The following is a 22,334-nucleotide window of genomic DNA, read 5'->3' as shown; positions in this document are numbered from 1 at the left end:
AGCACTTCCAGGCTGTCATTCCAGAGCCCTGTGCTCTGAAAAATCACAGGATTTTCTTTGCTGACAGTCTAGGCCTATCTGGATCCTCATGTAGCACTGCCAGAAGCAAAGGCAGCAAGCCATGGAGAAAGAGGATCCAGCTCATTTCTAAACAGAGGAGCACGGTGATGAGGCGGGTATGTGCGGACTCCAGCACCAAGTAGATTTGGATTCTATAGTTGGTGTCTGTTGTTGTTTTATCACCATCAAGTTTTATTATTGGGTAATTGTACGACCTAGTCAAACCTAGGCTTCTTCATCTCTTAAATAAAAATAACCATTTCCGAGTTTCAGTATTGAGTTAAATAATTGCCTTCCATTAAACATGGTGCATTCTTGGTAGCAATTTTGTTGTTACTTCTGTTGTTGTTTTCATTGGTATTATTAAAATAACTGATAGAATCTGACATATGATTTGGGGTCAACAATGATCCCCACTTATGCAAAAGTTTTAATACTAAAATTTCAGATGAAGCAAAGGGATTGGACAATGTTAACTTTCCTGAAAGCCATGTTCTGGAGCTAAACTAACTAAATAAGAATCTCTGTTTAATAGCTATGTAGTCTGGACCCCATCCCAATATATTGTTACCATTCATGTCATCTATAAGTTGGTGATGTTTAGAGACCACCATGAGGATTGCAGAATTTGACCCAACAGATTTCTTAGCCAATGCCTACTACATACTAAGTGCTCAGCTGGGGTGATATTTGAAAGAAATAGGGAAAGAAGCAAGAAGTATAAATCCTTCCACTGACTCCAAAATATTGGTTATTTAGCTGTAGCAGGGTACAATTTTGACGTTCTGCACCATGACCTAAGCTCCCCCTCCATAGTCTACATTGTACTATCTTTCTCTGTGAAAGTTGTGACTCATATATCTGTGCTCCCAAGATGATCAACCACCAACTCTGCTTAAGTACTACACATCAGTTTGAAGTACAATTAATTTTGCAGACTCTTCCTTTTCATCTAAAATGGTAAGTTCTAGTAAAACACGTATGGCAATCTGTCTTCTTCACATGATAAAACAGTTAACACAGAGCCTAGCTAGTAATAGTTGCTTAATTAATCCACATTATAAATGAGGCATTGAATAAATACATGAATGAACAAAAAAACTAATGAATGCTCTTTCACGTTACCTTGTAAAGTATTATTTTCCACAGAAACATATTTGATGTAATGTACTTCCCATTTGCACAGAGAGATCCCGTTAGAAACTCCTTTCTGCCCTCATATCTCTTTTTAAAACTCAACTCTACAAAAGAAAATTTCTTCCAAAAAATTCTTCCTACAAAATTCTCTTCAGTGTTTTGTTTCCATTGAAACTTTTGTGTTTTCCATTGTCAAATGAATTTGACAATAAAAAAATTCTATGAAAAAAGAAATAAAATATTTTGTTATATTTGTACTGTATATGCTCATTTATTTAGTTACTTTCCTTTAAGAATTATACTTCTGGTTCCATGCTCTTCATTATTTTAAGATCTCAAAGTTTCTCACTCTGTTCCAGCCCTCACCGGAACTTCCTAGTGGACAATCCTTTTAAGTTATCTATAATGTCACTAAGACTTGATGTACCATTGGTAGGAAATGAGGGTTTATCCGCCATGACTCAGAAGGATGAGAATCTCATAGAGGGTGTTCCACTCCAGGTATGGAAAAACCCAAGTATACTGTTTTCTGATCCCAAATAAAGAACTTGGAGGGTTCAGTGGAGAGGGTCTGGACATTTTATTACTCATGTGCTGACGGGCTGGAATACAGTGGAGGATCCCACTGTGCCTACAAGCAGGGACTGTACAGGTCAGGTGGCATGCCCTCTGCATGGATGGATTTCCTCAGATGTCTTTTGAATACATTCTTTTTCTTACAGCCCAGGTCTGCTTCTATCTTCCCATAAAGACTGGAGACAAGAGCCACCTTCCCCTTCCTATGTTCTTCATTATCACATTCTTTAGAGACATTCTTATCTCACTCCCTGGACCAAGTGCCTTTCCTAGGCACTTACAACTGCTTAATTCAACAGGGGGAAGAGTGGTAAATATCTTTGTTTCATTGATTGGAATCCAAAGAAATAGATGACAGTTCACATGAGCGTACACTGCTCACTGGTAGGGAATTAGGTCAAAGAGAAATAAAAAGAGGGGGGAAAAAAAGAAACAAACGTAAAATTAAGAGTGTCAGAGAGTCAAAAATTGAGAAGTACTGTTCCTTTTTCATTTTTTTTCTTTTTAACTGACATAATAAATGTAAGCGTTTGTGGAGTCCAGTGTGATAATTCAATACGAGTGTACAATGTGTAATGATCCAATCCAGAGAGTGAACATTATCAGATTCTTATCATTTCTTTGTTTTTGGAATCTTCAAACTCCTTTCTTGTATTTCTTCATAAAAATGTACAATAGGTTGATATAAAATGTAGTCTTCCTACTGGGCCATAGAACACTAGAAACCATTCCTCCCGTATGACTCTTTTGGGGCTCCTAATCACACCTGCCTCCATCTCCCTTCTCCCTCCTCCTTCCCCTCCTGTTCTCTAGTTACCCTTTTCTACTTCTCTCTTCTACTCACTTCTTAAGCACTTACTATGGACGAGGAATCACTCAACACTTTGGATATTTAGCAACTTCAATGAATGTCAAAATGGCATCTCTACAACTCCACATTGCCTCAAAGTTTACTTCCCATAACAGAAACTATCCCTGAACTATTACCTGAAGCAACCATGAAGTGTTTTGTTCTATGGATTTTTTTCTCTTGGTTTTATTGTTTGCTCTGATTTGACTGATATTCTCTGTATCCATAGTGTAATGGTTAATTTGAATTGTCAATTTGATTGGATGAAGAGATGTCCATGAGTAAGTGGCTTCTGGTGTGTCAGTAGGGCTTGTCTAGGAATGATTGGAATGTGGGGTAGTGATTTGAAGCGGAGACCCTTCCTAAGCATGGACAGCATCACCCAATAGGATGGTGGCTTGGATAGAATAAAAGTTGGAAGAACAAGAAAGCAGATTCAAGCTCATCTCTTTTTGAACCAGTTCTTTTTTTATTTTTTTTAATTGAAAATCATAAATTTACATAGGGCAATATTGTTTGATTCATTCTGTTATTTTTTCCCTTCCCCCCACCCCTCCCACCCCTCTTTTCCCTCTATACAGTCCTTCCTTTCTCCATTCTTACCACCCACCTTATCCCTAGCCCTAAACCTAACCCTAACCCTAACACTATCCCCCACTAACCCCCCCTTTTATGTCCTCATCCACTTATCAGCGAGATCATTCGTCCTTTAGTTTTTTGAGATTGGCTTATCTCACTTAGCATGATATCCTCCAATTTCATCCATATGCCTGCAAATGCCATGATTTTATCATTCTTCATGGCGGAGTAATATTTCATTGTATATATATGCCACATTTTCTTTATCCATTCATCAACTGAAGGGCATCTAGGTTGGTTCCACAATCTGGCTATAGTGAATTGAGCACCTATGAATTTAAGGGAAGCATAAATCAGCAAGACATAACAATCATAAATATCTATGCCCCAAACATTGGCTCATCCATGTACGTCAAACAAATCCTTCTCAATTCCAGAAATCAAATAGACCACAACACAATAATACTAGGCGATTTTAACACACCTCTCTCACCACTGGATAGATTGTCCAAACAAAAATTGAATAAAGAAACCATAGATCTCAATAACACAATCAACAATTTAGACTTAACTGACTTACATAGAATATACCATCCAACAAAGAACGAATACACTTTCTTCTCAGCAGCACATGGATCCTTCTCTAAAATAGACCATGTCTTATGCCACAAAGCTAATGTTAGCAAATACAAGAATATAGAGATACTACCTTGTACTCTATCAGATCATAATGGATTGAAATTAAGAGATAAATGACGGAATAAAAAACAGAAACTTCTCCATTACCTGGAGATTAAATCATACACTATTATATGATGAATAGATAACAGAAGACATCAAGAGGGAAATAAAAAAGTTCTTAGAAGTAAACGAGAACAAAGACACATCATATCAAAATCTCTGGGACACTATGAAAGCAGTACTTAGAGGAAGATTTATTTCTTGGGGCGCATTCAAAAAAAAGAAGTAGAAATCAACAAATAAACGACTTAACACTACAGCTCAAAGCCCTAGAAAAAGAAGAGCAGACCAACACCAAAAGTAGTAGAAGACAGGAAATAGTTAAAATCAGAGCTGAAATCAACGAAATTGAAACAAAAGAAACAATCAGAAAAATTAACAAAATAAATAGTTGGTTCTTTGAAAAAATAAACAAAATCGATAAACCCTTAGCCACACTAACAAAGAGAAAGAGGGAGAAAACTCAAATTACTAAAATTCGGAATGAACAAGGAAATATCACAACAGACACGAGTGAAATACAAAACATAATTAGAAGCTATTTTGAAAATCTATACTCCAACAAAACAGAAAACCTCGAAGACATCAACAAGTTTCTAGAGACATATGAATTGCCTAAACTGAACCGGTTCTTGATTGCTGCTTGCATTTTCTGAGGATATCCTATTCTCGAATCTTTACTTTACCAAAGAGTTAACTCTGCCAGTGATTATCCAGGGAGTTTCCAGAAACCTTGGTCTTGGACTTGGGTAGCACTGTTGATCCTTCTTGTTCTGGGGCTTCCGCCTCTTGGACTGCACAGCTGCTAGTTCTTCCAGCTCTCCAGTTGCAACAGCCATTGTGGATTATCCAGCTTCTAGTTATGTAAGTCAATCTAATAAACCCCTTTTAATAATCATACTTCCTGTTGATTCTGTTCCTTTAGAGAATCCTGACTAATACACATAGCCTTCATGCTTATTTTCAATTATATCTTCTCATACCTAAAACCCTCACAGGATCAGTCTTCCAGGAAATCCTGTCTGCCCAATCCTCACCCATGCCAATACCTTAATTATGCATTGTTCCTGTTATAGTAGCCTAAATGTCTTTTTGGTTGCATTTTCTTACTCATGCACCTTATAATTTGCCAATGTGTGGCAGCTGAATAAATGAAAGAAAGAGTAGATGAACATTCTCATTTTTATCATTCTTAGAAAACCTATAAAATAGGCATTATTCTTTGAATCTTAGATAAAAAATATATTATAAGATCCCCAGAGTAACACTATCAACTTCTGGTTTCAAAACCATGTCTATCATACTTACCGTCCTGGCATTCAGAAACACTATGATAGTTATATTAAAATATAACTTCACAGAAGATAAATGGTTCATTCTTAGGAAAGACAGTCACTACAGAAAACTATATGGATCTGAAAAACAAAACAAAACAAAAACTAGGATAATTTCTGCATTCTTAAAGAGAAAAAGAAGAGAAAAAAAGGAAATAAACATTTCTGAGTAATAAGAGAAAAGAAAATGCATTTTGTGATATGAAATCGATGTTTATCATATATGCGAAGGAACCACAAGTGAGGAGGAGTCATATTTCTTGCAAAGTGTGGTAAAGTCTTTCATGAACTCATATTAACAGAAGGCTTCGGTGAAATGAAAAGAGCAAAAGGGTTGAATCTAGGCAAAATGAATCCTCTTTTCAGACCCGCAGAGCGTCACTGGTATTTTTTACATGACTTTGGTTGATTCACTTAAGCTTTCTAGCCTTCGTTTTCCCATCTGAAAGCTGATCATCATGATGTCAAAGTGATAATGCTGCTTTAAGTTGCAAATTAGATGATGAACATAAAATACCTGGCACGCTACCTGTCATGTGTTAAATACTCAGTAAAGATAATGGCAGGGGTGATCATAATGACATCTGTCATGCCATTTCACCTTCCTGAGCTATCCCGTGTTTGGGTGAGCCTGTTTTGCATTATTCAAAAGATTGTAGGGGAAACCTAAAGAATGATGTTCATCGTAAGGCGTGTTATGCACAGGTAGGACCATGTGGGTGTTAATGACAGCACCCAGGACTGAAATGACTTTTTGCTTTTGTTATGAAAGCCAGTGAGTTTAGGCAACCGGGAGAGCTCAATTACTTACTTATCAGCTCCTTCTTCCTTTGCAAAGAAGGGAGGTGCAGACAAAGAGTAAAGTCTAAAGGAAAACAGCACCATTTTATAATCATTACATAGGTTTGTTCTTCAAACTACAGTGCAAGTTCTCTGAAAATTAGTGCAGGGCCTAATTATTAACCTGATCACAAAGGATTCCTCACTATGTCTTCAAATCATGCTAGCCAATGCCTGCTTGAAACCTCAGAGACCACAGTCTCTATCTGAATATGAGTAGAGGGAACGTGAAGCTGACTTTTCTCTGGCATGTCATTCCTTTGTCTTACCTTCCTATTGAGTCTCTTAACACAGGCCGGAGAGTGGGTTCTCTGAGAAGCAGAAACTATGACAGAGTTAGGAGAGCAAAAGGTGTATTAGGAAGCCCTTCTGTGAAAGGACACCAAAGGAAGCAGAGCGGACAGGTGTAAGTGTCAGATCACAACACAGACCTGTCAAAATCTTTGGCAACCCAATGGGGAAGCTTGGATCAAAGATTATCAGAGGAGTCTCACATTGAGTGAAAATGGACATCATTTTGTATCACCACATTCCATAATTGGATTGAAACCCAGTGAGGGAGTATGCTCTAGACTACAAAGTTGCTGAAACAGACCTGGGAATGCTGAAAGTGGAGGGCTGTCAGCTACCAGGATCCTTGTAGCTGGACACTGTGTTTGTTCTTCCTTGAAGGGAAACTCAGTGGCACTACTCAATATCCACCAAGAAGATAATGACCCCCCAAGACCAAGTGCAAAACACAGCCAGAGATCCTATACACGAAACTCAAAATTAATGTTCACTCTTCTGGGGAAAATCTGGGCCATTGAGGGGCAGAAATTTGGTGTCTTCTGTTCAACTTTTAAAATGATGAAACACGGGATGGTAACCCATTAATTACAAAGCAACTTGATTTGCTCCACATTTTGTTCTTCTGCCAGAGAACCTTTCTATTAATTTGCAAGTACTGATAGGATAAAATAGAATTAGGAAAAAAATAAATTGTCCCATGTTAAGGAGTTGAAAATTAATTAGAAAAAGAAAAAAAGAAGATCATAGTATTAATTCTACTTTGACACAAGTTTTGAGATGTTTCTTCTGGTGTATATTTTCTCCAGGGGTTAAGTAAGCATAAGAGAATGAATGAAAAGCTGTAGTATATTAGATAATTTGGAATAACAAATTCAAATATTCAGTGAACACAAACTATTCCAATTAACTTGTACATTTAATCATCTGCATGCTTTCTTGAAATAAAATATTTAAGCCTCTTTCCTCCCAAAAAAAGGCAATTTTTCTCAGAAATCCACTGAAGCCTGAACACTGAAATATGAGGATCCACTCAGTCATGAATTCTACCAGACAGAGAGACAAATAATCCCACATAGTTTCATTTAATCAACTAAGCCCATTTGAGAAATGTTGGGTTGAAGTACTAAGTCAAGTTGGAGATTACACATGTCGGAAGAGTTAATGGCCTTTCTCTTTTGAGGAATTGCTAGGAGGACAGAATTATATTTAAACTTGCAGCTGGGTTAAATAAGAAAGGATTTTATTTAGTATATGCCATATTACTGAAATTCACATTGTGAGTAACTATCAATCAACATTTTATTGAGCACCTATTGTATGCTGGGAAGAATGCTGGGCTTAGGGACGTGTCGGAAATTAAAAGAATTAAATGCTAGGATGTGATTCACATAACTCACTAACTAGTTAGCTAAGGCCATTTAGCTCCCATTGACTAAAAGCTTTCCAACAAAATGACAATGAAAGAAGTGTGACTCTCTTAAAGCTGCAATGATATTGAAAGGAATGTCAACAAGAGAATTACTATGAGTTACAGTGTGGGAAGACTGAGCTGAGGAGAAACCAATGGTTCATTGCTAAGCACATCCATGATCTACTAATCAAGAAATTAGGCTCTTTAATTTAGCCAACACACATATTCTGCTCCTCTCCTGTTTCATTGTGAAAACTACTAACCTCTATGCTAGGAGTAACTGGGAAGTGAAGATTAGGTACTGCATTCTGTTACCTGAAATCAGATAGGTTTGCAGATAGAAAAGGAGGAAAAGATAATGGAGAAAGGGGAAGACAATCAGGGAACTGCATGTCCTCATATATTCTTTCAAGTAGAGAAACTCATGGGCAGTTGGGTAGTTTCAAATCATAAAATATATGCATATCTATCTCATTTATTCACTCATGAGTTCTATCAGGAGGAAATAGCAATAGATGCACACAACTGCTCTCATCCAAACATCATCAATTAGAAGGACCACAGAAAATGTTTTCTCAGAGCAGAGCCTCACTTCACTTTGCCTAAGAAATCAGCAAAAGATACCTTGTAACTAGAATTTGAGATGCACATCCTGAGGATTCAGATATTTATAAATAAGAAGGGAGTAAAAATAATCAATACACCCTTAACTCCAACAGGAAGGAAACCACTGTTCAAGTTTAACACAAAACACACAATTTTTACACACACACACACACACACACTGACCTCAACAAATGAAAAGAGATTTAATGCTTGGGGTTTATGTTGAAAAATAATATTTTTCCAAATGACAAAGAGTTTGAACATTATTTGATATTGAGGGAAATTACAAAGTAGGATGTTTTTTAAATCCAGCCTCCAGGCTTATACATACATTTTGAAGACAATGCTTCCATTGCCCTTTGTGAAACCATTGCTAAGGCAGAGCAGAGGGTTTTAGGTCTGGAAGGAAGAGTGGGCATCCATTCATGAATGTACATACAGGAAAGAAAAAAACAGCATGTGAAAACAGTTGGATTCTGAAACAAAGTGACATTTTCTACACCAAACACCACCATCTTTGGTCAGAGTGTCTGAGACAGGGCCATGTGGTAGGCAGTGGCAAAAATTACAGCAAGCAGGAGATTAAAGAGGAGAGGCTAAGGCAAGGGCTGAGAATTCAAGTTGCTGAATATGACTCTTTCAGGCCACCAGAGTCCTGTGTGCTCTGGGCTTTATCTTCTTGGAGTTCTGAGCAGAGGAGTTTCTTTTGAATCTTGCCAGTGAGTCCTAGACACAGAACTGGAAGTTGAGGACACAGCGGTCAAGGGAGGCAATGGGACATATTGAGAACTATACAATGAGTTACTGATTTTATTGCCAAGGAAAATCCACACCACGTATTGCTATAATATGCATAATCATCCTTGAAAAGAACTCCTTCTGCCTACAAAGACATCTGAGACAGTCAAACGTCTGTGCGATTTTTTTTGTGTATTTCATGCAAATACTGTTTTTTTTTTTTTCTTTTGTAAAATCTGTTCCCATCTGTCCTTTTTAAGAACATTCTAAAAAAACAAGTTTGGAACAAGCACCTGGCTATTTGTGTCAATTATTGGGTGCTTCAGATGTTTTCCATGAATAACACTAGGAATGGATCATTCCCTAATGGTTGTTCAGTTTCATTATTTATTAAAACTGAGGCCCTCACACATTTTGACTGTGAAAAGATAAAAATGGAAGGTGAGAATTTGGATAGAGAGAGATCTGCAGAACCAAGTGGCAGGGGCTTGGCATCACTTGAATTGAGTTTGAAGTTGGTTCATGATACTGATTGACCATCAGAACGTGGGTACTTACAGATCTCGACCTTTCTCCATTAAACTCCCTAAGACAGATTCTCCAGCGTTTTAATTAATGTTTACAGAAAAGTATATAATACATGTACACATGAATAAAAGGCTGAGGATTAGACCTTTCTCATAAGGATTACACAAGGATTATGTTTATAAATACCTTACTCAATACCTGGAGCAGAGTGAGAAGTTAGCAAATGGTTATTCCCAGCTCCTACCATTCCTCTTCCATCCCAACTCCATTGCTAAATTAAGAGCTGCTGTGGACAGGACATTCATCTTCTTCCATACCTTCATCCCTAGCGCCTTACCGTATGCCTTAGGATTGCTCGATAATTGCTGATCATTTTAACAGCTCGCTCTTAGCTTTGACTCTCTCATCCATAAAGTCAGGTCAGGATGGAAAAACAAGGCTCCAAAGCCTGAACTGAGAATTTCACATAACATTTCTCAAACATGTGAAACATTCATGTCAAACACTGACAAAATGTGAAGTCATATTATAATGCAGTTATGTGTTATTAATAACAGAGATACATTCTGAAAACAGTTGTTTGGCAATTTGGTCATTCATTGTGAATATTACAGAGTTCACTTATGCAAACCTAAATGCTACAGCCTAATATACGTAGGCTGTATGATATATATGGTTATGTGTTATATATACACGCATGTACACACGTACATATATGGCTGTGTGGTATATATGTGGCATACGATAATCAATGTACGTAGTAACCGGAAGATGCTTAAGGCTGCTTTCAGTGTGACATGATAAACTGTTTTACAGTAATGTTTATATAAGTAGAAGAGTATGCTCGAAAATAATGATTAAAAAGTATAACAGAGTAGGTACATAAACCACCAACATAATTGCATATTATCATTATCCAATGTCAAGTACGCTTCCTACCTGTATGCGCTATACTTTTATAGAACTAATAACACAGTAAATTTGTATACACCCCATCACCACAAACACATGAACAATGCACTGGGCTTCAACATTACAACAGCTATGATGTCACTAGGCAGTGGGGATTTTTCTGCTCCACTATCATTTTATGGAGTCACTCTCATATATGCAGTGTGTCATGACCAAAATGTCAGAAGGTGGTGCAGTCAAAATGTTGTCACACAGTGCATGACTATTTAGGGGATGTGTAGCATCATAGTGACTAACATGCTCCTGTCAAGAGCTAGACCATCAAGCACTAGCTGTGCAACTTTAGGCCAATTTAGTTCTTTGCGCTTCCATTCCTTATCTTAAAAGAGGGGATGATAATTGGTACCTATGTGTCAGGATTGCTAGGTTCATTAAATTAGTTAATAAAACAAAGCACTTAGAACAAGGCCTGACCTAGAGCAAGCACTGTTTAATAACTGCTATTTTATTATAATCAATTTTCCCCGCAGAGATGAATGAATGAGACATTTAAATGCATACAATCCATTCTGGGTGAGCCTGTTGTTTCAAAGTCTACAATAGCAGGAGAAGGGTCTTTGTTTAGGTTTGGTGGTTTCTACCACCAGCTGTTACCACTAGGAAGATCTCTGGTGCCACTTGCTTGGAGCTCTTGCAAACCCCAGAAGATGTCTGCCATCTGTTGCCTTAGGCTTCTGTGACTGCAAGTTTCACCTCTCCCTTCCTTTCTGCTCTTCCTCGTCAGCTGTCGCCTCTGGATTCCAGGCTGAAGCCAATGTCAGTCACTTTAGCAAACTTGGAGGCTGCTGTGGGCTGTTCTTTGAACCCCTTCCAGCAATCTCATGGTGTTCATCTGTGCGGAGAGAAGTCTGTGCAAAGAATTCTCAGCACTTGAGAGCTTCCAAGCACATCCCTGCTGTCTTTGTACATCTCTATTCCAAATATCTATGACAGAAAGTTGACATTGTCTGAACTGGGAGTAAAAAGTTACTTTGGGTGTGCCTTGGTTGTTTTTGTTTGTTTTAAGAGTCAAGTATTTTGAACCTTGGTGCAGGGCATATTGTCTCAGTGATACCAAAACAGGCTTGATTCTGTGTTTTATTTCTTCAGGATTTCTCAGTCATGTCACTTTCTTGGAGGCATGTTTCAGGATTTTTTTCATCTCTTCAGAGACACCTGCTTTTAGCTCTAGACTCCACTGCTTCCTAGCTCTGGACAGGTTATTTTAATTGATTTGTAAATTCTGCAAGTATTTCTTAATACCCAATGTGGGTCAACATGCTGTGTTTTTATGCTCCACTGCATCCCAGTACTTACACACATTCCCCACGCTCTCCAAAAACCTTCAGTTCAGTGGGAATGCAGAGACACTAATTAATATGCATACAGATATTTGCATAAGTATTAATTGATATAAGTTAATCAACAGAAATAAAGGGTTACAAAAGCAGGGAATAATATTGCCTACCTGTGAACATGATGAAGGAACACTAACAAGTTATATTTGAGCAGAAATCCAAAAGCTGAATATTAATTTAAATAAAGAAAGAAGGTTCCAATCCCAGGACATAGATGTGCACTTGTTTAAAAGCACAGTTGCTGGAAGGAACAAGGCTCATCTCGGGATCCTGAAGGACTGCAAAAGAGGGCTGAAGAGGCATCAGTGAAACTGAGCATCCTGGAGGTCAGACTAAAGGAAGGAGTCTGCCTTCTCATTTCAGCTGTAGACTAATAAAACTGACCCTGTAATCCTGTTAGATTATCAGTTCCTGTTGTGATTTTCTTTTTTTCCAGTGCTGGGGAAGGAAGCCAGGCTCTTGCACATTCCAGGCAAGTGCTCTACCACAGAGCCACATGATAGCCTCTGCTGTGAATTCTATGAGCGACAGAACCTTGGTGGAGTAGGACAGACCTTTCTGAAGCCCACTTGAATCCTGCAACACTGGCTGCTACTGTGCCTCCAATTCCACCCAGCATCTATCCCCTCTAAGTTAAACTGCTCCTGGTTCAGTGTTCCTAAAACATACTTCATGCTATTTCCTCGATCCAGGGAGGCAGTTTATATCATTAGAGTGGTGCAAAAGAATTTCCAGTCTGGCCCAAAACCAAACCTCATTATTTTCTGATGGTGTGGCTTCAGGGACCTTTGCTTAAAAATTCGTCATAGTTTCCTACCTCGTCCCCTGGATCTTAGCTCACAACCCCTTGATAAGTTCTTCATTCTCACTTTAGACCCTGTGGTCCAGTTTAACCTCTGTGCTTCCAGGAACAATAGCAAAGAGTCTCTGCTCATTTCTATGACTTGTTAAAACCTCTTATTTTTATATTCACATTATTGGTCCCCATTAAATATACACTATTCAAATATAACGGTCATGAGTTTCATTTTGTATTGGCTAGCATACCTCATCTCATTGGTTCTTGTTTTGTTTTTCTGTTTAGAAATAATGTAACTAAAGGTGATGAAATTGAAGAGGTCCCGGCCCTAAACACAGTAAAATTGAGAAACTACTTACCACTTAAGAGATTATGGACAAAGTAAATCAAATACTTCAGAATTTCTATTAAATGGGTCTCAGAAATTCAAGCCCAAAACAGTTACTTAAGTTCTTTCAATAAAATCAATCTTTGAGAATTATGAGATTGTTCAGTAGTAATTTTTAGGTCTTCATCAGGTTGGTCAAGGTTCAGTGCTTTCTAGAACATCTACCCAGTGAATCCAAAACAGGCCGTAAGAGATCGCATGGAAAGAAACGAACACCCACAAGTAGGAAATACTCGTTCCAATCATCTTAAGTTAACCACATTGGACATTTGAATTTAATATTTGTGACACTCAAAACCTTACACACAAATAATTATGCTCTGACTTTAAGGATCAAACCAGAAATTAAGGTATAGTACCCCACTTCTTCCAACATGTCTCAGTCATAGAGCATGGTATTTCCGCCAACTGGGTTTTCCACAGTTTAGAATGTCTTCATTATCAGTAGTTGAAGCTTTGCCCCAAGTAATCCAGGTACCCACATCTTATTCAAGTTCCCATAAGAACTAATGTCCTGTCCTTCATATTCAAGAGATAATATTCAATCCATGGACTTGAATACATATGATTACAGCTTTCCTGTCACTGAATGTGGGGAGAGAGAGAGATGTAAAGTCTTTGTCAGCTTTAGCTGCCATAACTAAATGCCATAGACTAGCGGGCTTAAACCACAAAAACTCAATTTTCTCACAGTTCTAGAATCTAGAACTGTGTTGGTTTCTGGAGGGACACTTTCTCCCTGACGTGTAGATAGATACCCCCTATTTTCTGTGTCTTCACATGTTAGAGAGGGAGAGTCAGGGCCAGAGACAGAGAAAGGAAGCTGTCAGGTGAAATGCAGAGGACACTAATCCTACCCTGAGCTCATCTAAACTCATTACCACACAAATACCCTCCAAATACCAAGCACTGGGCGTGAATTTGAATTTTACATATGAATTGTTCATATGAATTTGGGAAGGAGTGCACAGTTTATAGCAAATAAAAACTGGATCAGTTCCTTTTCAGGAAGCTGAATAATAAATCAATGAACAGTTACTTTATTGTTAGAAACCCCCTGGAAATGTATCCATTTGTGTTTTCGTGTGTGTTTAGAAATTCCTTTAGACTTTCAATTAATGCAGGGGACTGAACTTCCAGTCTGGAACATTAGGTCCATTCCAGACATTCAGATACCCAATTCCATCATCCTGAATTTCAACAAATGCATGACCTTTGAGCTTTTATTATATTTACCATTATAGGAAATATAAATATATTTCCCTAAAATAGAACCAAGCATGCATTTGCGGCTAAAAGTTACATTTGCATTGCCTAATACACACTCATATCTAAACCAACTGAATAATTTTACTTAGTAAAAAATCATCAAATATCTAACACATACTGTAGCAGGAGTAAGAACTATTCACACAGGTGAAAATTTCTTGGAAATAATAGCTTCTCAAGATCTTTTTCTCTCACAGTCACAATGCTATCAACAGGAGTTCAGTGCATGTTTGCTGATGAATGTGTATCAGATGACCAGACCAAAGCTGATGGAAAACTGGTTCATTCTAAACTCAGCAGGGGATGATAGCAGGGGGTGGGGTGGAGGAACTCTGAGTTCACTTTCAATGTGACACTTTAAGGTGATCTTCCCCCTCAATGAATGTCTGGTTCCTCAAATGAATTTACTAATCTCTTAAGACGTGATGGCATAGACTGTATCCGAGAACAGCATTGTGATATATAATACACATCAGTAGAAAAAATGTATAAATGAACTCTCAACACGCCCCCCCATACACATATACAACAGTAAAGATAGCAAGGCTATGAGCATGTTTGTCTGTTTTTTTTCCTCTGTCTCTGAAATAGATTTCTGTTTTCTTTGACTGTAAGGTGGTATCTGATATCAATGTCTATGAGAGGAGAATTAAATATACATTACAAGTTATAATTCTATTTAAATATTTGTTTAAAAATCAAATCATTAGCTAGCTAAAATAATAATCTGTGATCCCAGTTGCTGATATGAATTAACAAATTAATATTCTCCTGATTTTTTATTCTACTATCATAGGGGAACTTGATATGTGTGACTACAATATATAGGTCTGACCTTCAAGATGCTCATAATCTAGCTGGGGAATCAAGTACACAAATACATAAATCATAATGTATGCTTTTGTAATCAATAATTTCTATATTAAGAAGAGGTGGTCTGTAAACTCAAAAGGAGGGAAACAGAAAATTGGAATGGTCAGCCACATATGTATAAATTATTTCAAAGTATGGAAGAAGTTTTAAATTACACTTGGATCTCCAAAATAACCTTCATTTGACTTCCCCTAATACGAATATCTTCCTTATTTAAAATATAGTTCTCAAAACCAGAAGGCTAAATCTTACAGGAATTTCTCCATAGGACCTATGATCAGGGGTGAGCTCTATTTCTAATCCCTCTTCTTGGTTATAGCAATTAGTTTGGGCATGGCTGAATGACTTATAATAGACCAGTGAGACTTAAACCAGGTGTTTTAATTGAATTATTGGGAAATAGATTCTTTTATGCTAGAGTTTCTAGGTATAGAACGATTTAATCCTGGAGCTGCTAGGGAGGAATATTTCAACTTCAGAGATGATCAGAGACGTAAGAAAAATTCCTAGCTCCATTACCATGTTAAATCCACAACTAAAGTTAGAGATCTACCCATGAATATTGAGTTATATGACTAATCTCTTTTTTGCTGAGAACACTTTGAGTTTGGTCTTCTGTCAAATGTTAAAGATATATATGTCTGATATATGTGCACGAGCAACTTCTGGAAGATAGGAGCATTTGAAGTCATACATGTATATATAATTATTTATGTAATTTATCTTGGGAAGGAAGCTGCAGATAAGCTGTAGGAGAGCAATGTGTGCCCTAAGTGTGCTAACTTGTCAAAGCCTGAGTTTTCTCATATGAGGAGTGGCGTCTATCCCATTGATAAATGAGGCAATATGTTGAACACACCCAGCACAGTGGTCTAGAGTTTGTGGCAGGCACTCTTCCCTGCCATGAATGAATGGCATTGCTCCTTTCTTTCCCAGAATACATGGGGCCTCTCACTGTTATCAACCAAGATGGTTCCTGGAGAATAAGATCTTAAGGGGGCAAAGAGTTTCTACTAGGGCTTTTGGTGAATTTCTCAACTGTCCTATTCACTCCCTTCCTTGGTGGAAATGGTGACTTATCATATGCTGAAGGGCTGAATTTTCCCATTATAGTCAGAATTTGTACAAGAAGTTTGATATAAAAACTGCCACGATTATTTTCCTGTTCTCATCTTTGAAAGTTGCAGCCGGGCTGGGAGCCTGTTTGCCAAGTTTTCTGCCTGGAGGAAAATTGTGTGGCTGAGTTATAAATACATTGATGGATCCAGCTGGAACTGTCTCTGGTAATTTAATATGCAAAGAAATAATCTGAGTCATAGATGGAGACGAGCAGTTTCTTTCAGATAAGAGTGCTCTAAGTTTGGCTCTGCAGATGACTTAAAAGAGCCTTTTCTCTTAGAACAAGAGATGGGCTCGGGGCAAGCACGGCTAACCTGCCCTTGACTTTAGCCTTCGATGGCCTGTCCTAGTCTGTGTTCTAAGCACCAGCACTGGGGCTATGTCACCTGAATTCTTAGTAGGCTTTAAATCAAAAGAAAATCTGAATTGTTTTCCAGTGTTGAAAAGAATATGGATTTTAACTTCTCAGAATTATATGTTTTTTTTTTTCAATATTCCCTCAAATTAAATCATATGTATGGCACCTACTATAAATGAAATAATGCTAAACAGTAGGAGGGGCAGGGAGATCAAGAAATATGAATTGCAATTGGATGCTGCCTTCAATGAAGGGCTGAAGTCATAATTTAATTTGAAGTCATAAGTTGAAATCGCCCTTAAGACCATACACTTCACTATTTTAAAGAGTTTCAATATGATAATGCTATTATAATGTTAGTAATTACATTATTAATCATTTATTTAGCATTTATTATAGCAATCATTAATTATTAATGCTATAATTAGTGTTTTCTTAATAATAGTGATATCATTTGATAACAAATGGGGAGAGTTTTAGGTAAATACTATTGTATAAAAATTTACCCCAAAATGCAGTGGCCATGAACAGCAATTTGCTTCTTCTCATGAGCAGATGGGGTGGTTGGGAGAGTCTCTGCTAGTTTCTCCTGGATTGGTTCTTGCATGGCACACATCAGAAAGGTTCCAGGTGTTCTTCTTTGCATGTGTAGTAATTGGTGCTGAGGGTCTGCACAGACACCTCCACTCTCCTTCAGGTGACCCTCCAGTAGTAGGTCAGGCTTCTCAGGGCTGCACTTCAAGGTCTCTGGAGGATCAGACTCAGAAGCCACACCATTTCTCTTCCTCTACTTTCCATACACCAAAATAAGTCCTGAGATTAGCCCAGATTCAGAAAGTAGAGAAATGGAAATGGCATTCATGAGAAAGCCGAGGCTCAGAAAGGTTAGGCAATCGTATGAATAGTAAATAGCAGAGGGAAGAGACAAACACAGCCATCCACGAGACAAATGGGTTTGTCTTTTCCACAGTATCAGACTGTATTTCCAGTTAGAGCATTTTCATCTACATGGAGTCAGGTTATCGTTTATCATTCTCGTGAGAGACTGGCTGTGGGTATTTTCTCAATAAGGAATACAATTTCATAGAACTTTGTGATTTTGCCACAAGCAAATTGGTAATTTAAGGGTGCACTGATGCAGAAATCCCTGCCACATGCCACACCCCATAATATCTTCAAGGTACTCATTCTTTCATTCCAGATGTTCCCTGGATTTCATTCTTAGGGCATGAGATTGAACCAAGGAGGGTAACTAAGAGGTTGTTACAGGGAAATGATGACTCAGACAAGGGTCTAGAAATGAGGTCCAGGTGGGTCTGAGGTATCATTTTAAGGTAAGACTCTGAAGACTTACTCGTCTGCGGATTCACTCCTCTGTGTTCTGGGATTTATTGTGAGGAAGGAGGTGCTGCCCCAGATGTCTCTGTGTTTACAGTTCCCTTCTCAGAGAATGCTGGGGATCTTTCCTTCCAGGTTTCAGCTTCTGTTTGCTCTGCTGTAAATCCCATGTTTGTTCCACCAACCTAAGTGCTGTAGCAACTTCCTGTGTTCCTAGGTTGCAACATAGTTGCTACTATTTTTCTTTCTGTTTTTATTCTTTTTTGTTGTGGTGGTTTTTAGTTTTTTTTTTTTTTTAAACCAATATTACTAATTCCTAGTTAAATTGCATTAGTCCTAAGTATTCACGGTGGTTTCTTTTCCCTTGCTTGGGTTCTGGGGTGACACTGATGTGGTGACGGTATTTATGAAGGAGGTAAGGAGTAGAGGGGGTTGGGGTTTCAGCAGCTGGATAGATTCAAACCTCTTGCATGTATTTGGAGTTACTCATTCTCATTCTTTAAGACTTGGTTTAAAAATCAACCCTCAGAACTCTTTGTCTTGAACTCTCTAGGTGAAATAAATTCAACTTGGTCCTGTGTTTTGATTTTTACATCAATTTTCACTGATTCAAATGTGAATTTTTTTTTTTTAATTTTTGCTCAAAAATATAAGTTCTGCAGTGATAATGTACTCATTCTTCTCTGTTATATCCCAGTGTATATGTGAGTGAGTCATAAATTAGTGCTTATAAAGGAAAAAGGAGGAAAAGAAGAAAATTAGGAGGGCAGGAAGAGCAGGAGGAGTAGAAGGAGGGCAGGAAGGAAAGAGGAAGATGAGAACCTTGAATTGCTTCAAAAAACCTCCATTGACCAGGCACTGTGGTGCATGCTTGTAATCCCAGCTGTTCAGGAGACCGAGGCAGGAGGATCCCAAGTACAAAGCCAGACTCTTCAACTTAGTAAGACCCTAAACAACTTAGCAAGACCCTGTCTCAAAATAAAAATAAATACGTAAAAAAGGGTTGGGGTTGTGGCTCACTGGATGAATGCTGCTGAGTTTAATCCTTTACATACACACAAAACAAACAACAGCAACAATAACAACAAAAACCCTCCATTGTCCAGCAACACACACACAAGCCCTGTGTCAATGAGAACTTCCTGGTGTCCTGCCAGAGGCAGTCAAATCCTTCTGAAAACATCACTGATATCAAGAACCACTGCATTTCTGCTTACATCTGCCTTGATATGTTCGGATTCTTTAATGCACCCACCAGGAACCGCCCACACCCGTCTGTTAAGCCTCAGATGACAACAGATCTCTATGGGTGAGCCTTTCCTTGTGTCTGTCACCGTACTGTCTGGATATCTTGGGGTTTTTTGTGTCTGATTAAACATACTTCAGAAGCCTGATGCTGCTGTTCTTCTCACTGTAGAGTAATACAGGCAGAGGGCAAGCCTCTTCAAAACATCCTCACCTCCACCCAAGCACAACTAGCCATTCCATGATCAGATTTGCTCCCAGGTATAATACCTTGAAAGCAGTGTGAGCCGGGGGGGTGGTGGGGGAGAGTGCTTGGCATTGAGAATGACTTTGACAGGTTTATCCCACCTGAGCCAGTTGCTAGCTTGTGATTCTGACTGATCTCTTCTCTCCAAGCATACATCGTCCCATTGGAAAGTAAGAGAGAGTCACCTAATGATAATCGAAGTCTCCAAAACACTGCACACGTTAAATAAGCATTTGTTAACTACCAGAAAGAGTGGTAGCCTCTCCCTGAAGGGTGTGAGTATTCTGTGCTTTGGCCTGGGTACAAAATAAAATTCAGGGCCTGCTCTACTGATGGGCTCATGCAGTATCAGCATACCAAACCTCTGAATCCTGAATCCTGATCAATATTAGATTACTACATCTGTTTACTGCATCTATTTGGGGACCATTTTGCGCAGTCATTAAGACCCCTGATACTAGTGAGAATCTCAGATAATCCTGTCTTGCCCAGTCTTCACTTGACAGAAGTCATGATCACTGGCCCCAATTTTCTCCCACATGTCTGTCTTCCTGAGAGCCCAGGGACCCTCTGTCTCAGTTTCCTCTTATCTCCTCGTCTCCCACCTCCTCATTCTGTCTTAATTCCTGTGTGTTTAGGCTATAAAGAAGTCACATGGCAGACATGGCAGGACCAGTTCCCCTCCAATTGGTTCTTCCACAGAGAGGTCTGGAAATGCTTTCTCACCTGGGCTACATGCACTTTAGCTCAGTCAACATTGTATTACTCCTCCTTTCTCTCTTTTGTAATAACTTGCTGACCTGATAAGATGAGCACCTCATTTCCTGTAGACTTCTCTCTTTGTGCTATCATTCTGTTTATTTGTTTACTTGTAAGAGCACATCACAAGATGAGAAATAAATACCCTTTCTGGTCATTATCCTTCCCTGTGTAATTAGCTGGATCTTCCTAGAAGAAAGCCTGACCTCCTGACCACAGGGTTGCCTGATGCTTACAATCTAGAACTCACTGCCTTCTAGGTCCTATCACTGAGGTGACCAAGTGATTTTTAAAATGAAAAGGAGCACCTCCACAAGGAATCCCAGGGACAACAGGTGTCATTAACTGGGACTTCTCTGGACTAGGAGAGATGTGGGTTCAACTTGCGTACCATCTGAACTGCACACCCTCCCTCAGGCATCAAAAGAGCTGTGACAATCTGCTCTTAATATTCTTTATTCCTCCTTAATCTTTTTAAAAATTTGCTCTTATTAGTTAGACATGACTAGAATGTGTTTTGACAGATTACTTATATACATATATATCTTCTCATTCTTCTCTTCTTTTACATGATGTAGAATTACATTGGTTATGCAATCATATATGCACATAGGAAACTAATGTCCCATTCATTCTACTATCTTTCCTAGACCCATTCTCCATCCCTTACCTTCATTCCCCTTTGTTTACTCCAATATACTTCTATTCTTCTCTACCACCTCCCCTTATTGTGAGTTAGCATTCGTATATAGGAGAGAACATTCAGCCTTTGGTCTTTTGGGACTGGTTTTTACTTCACTTAACATGATAGTCTCCAGATCCATCCATTTACCAGCAAATGCCACATTTTCATTTCTCTTTATGCCTGAGTAGTATTCCACTGTGTATATACAGTACATATCTTTATACATTCCTCTGTTGAAGGGCACCTAGGCTGGTTCCATAGTTGAACTAATGTGAATTGAACTACTATAAACGTTGATGTGGCTGCATCGCTTTAATATGCTGATTTTAAGTCCTTTGGTTATAAACTGAAGAGTGGGATAACTGGGTCAGATGGTGGTTCCATTCCAAGTTTTCTGAGGAATCTCCCTACAGCTTTCCATCATGGTTGCACCAGTTTGCAGTTCCACCAAAAACGTATGAGTGTACCCTTTTCCCCACATCCTCACCAACATTTATTGTTACTTATATTCTTGATAATTGCCATTCTCACTGGAGTGAGATGAAATCCAGTGTAGTTTTAATTTTCATTTCTCTAACTGCTAGAGATGTTGAACATTTTTTCATACATTTTTTGATCAATCCTCCTTAATCTTCTAAGCACACACAGAATTTTTAACACCTAATACCAATTTGTCCTTTTGGTAAAGCATTCCTTGACCATTATCAACTTGGTTGAAGGCTGAATTATTGTTCATTTGGAAGCATTGACATGAGCCCCAAACTAATATTATGTGGACCTATAACAATACCCCTTGTTCCTGTGTAAGCCATTGTAGACCGAGATAACTCAGCATCAATGCCTTATTCATCTTTGCATTTCCAGTGCCCGAAATGAGCTTTCCAACATATATGTATACATAAATGTTTCTAGTCGCATCGTATATTTCATTTTGTCTTGACAAATGCCATTTAACCATATATCACCACTATGTAGGACTCTGTTTGGAAATTGCTAAAGAACAGGTTGTTAAAATGGCCAGATTTCTGGCTTATCATTAGTCCAAGGGTCTCATTGGTTTTCTGAGAGCTCCGTGTACGTTTACCTTTGGAAATACACTTTATGATTGTATGTTCCCAAGAAGGGAAGATGAAGATACGTATGTCTAATTTGGTTTAAAGTAAACTAACCACAGGGCAGGAAGATCTAGACAGATAAGAGACAATAAACACATTTATAAATGTGGAAAACAACACAAAATATTACACATTATAG

General features: G+C 38.3%; 1 long non-coding RNA gene across 2 annotated transcripts in view; it reads right to left on the bottom strand.

Annotated features, from left to right (window-relative positions):
• LOC306647534 overlaps window positions 1–22,334 on the bottom strand; it is a 140,506-nt gene that overhangs the window by 15,812 nt on the left and 102,360 nt on the right. For both annotated transcript variants that reach the window (XR_013760117.1, XR_013760118.1), the window contains exons 2-3: window positions 5,252–5,358; window positions 1,186–1,416 (exon numbers count right to left, since the gene is read on the bottom strand). This is a non-coding gene — a long non-coding RNA (uncharacterized lncRNA). The remainder of the gene's footprint in view (window positions 1–1,185; window positions 1,417–5,251; window positions 5,359–22,334) is intronic.

This window comes from Sciurus vulgaris (assembly GCF_902686455.1).
Source record: "Sciurus vulgaris genome assembly, chromosome: 17".
NCBI classification, from domain to species: Eukaryota; Metazoa; Chordata; class Mammalia; order Rodentia; family Sciuridae; genus Sciurus; species Sciurus vulgaris.
The sequence above is the reverse complement of the archived record's forward strand: the minus strand, read 5'-3'. Positions and strand labels throughout refer to the sequence as shown.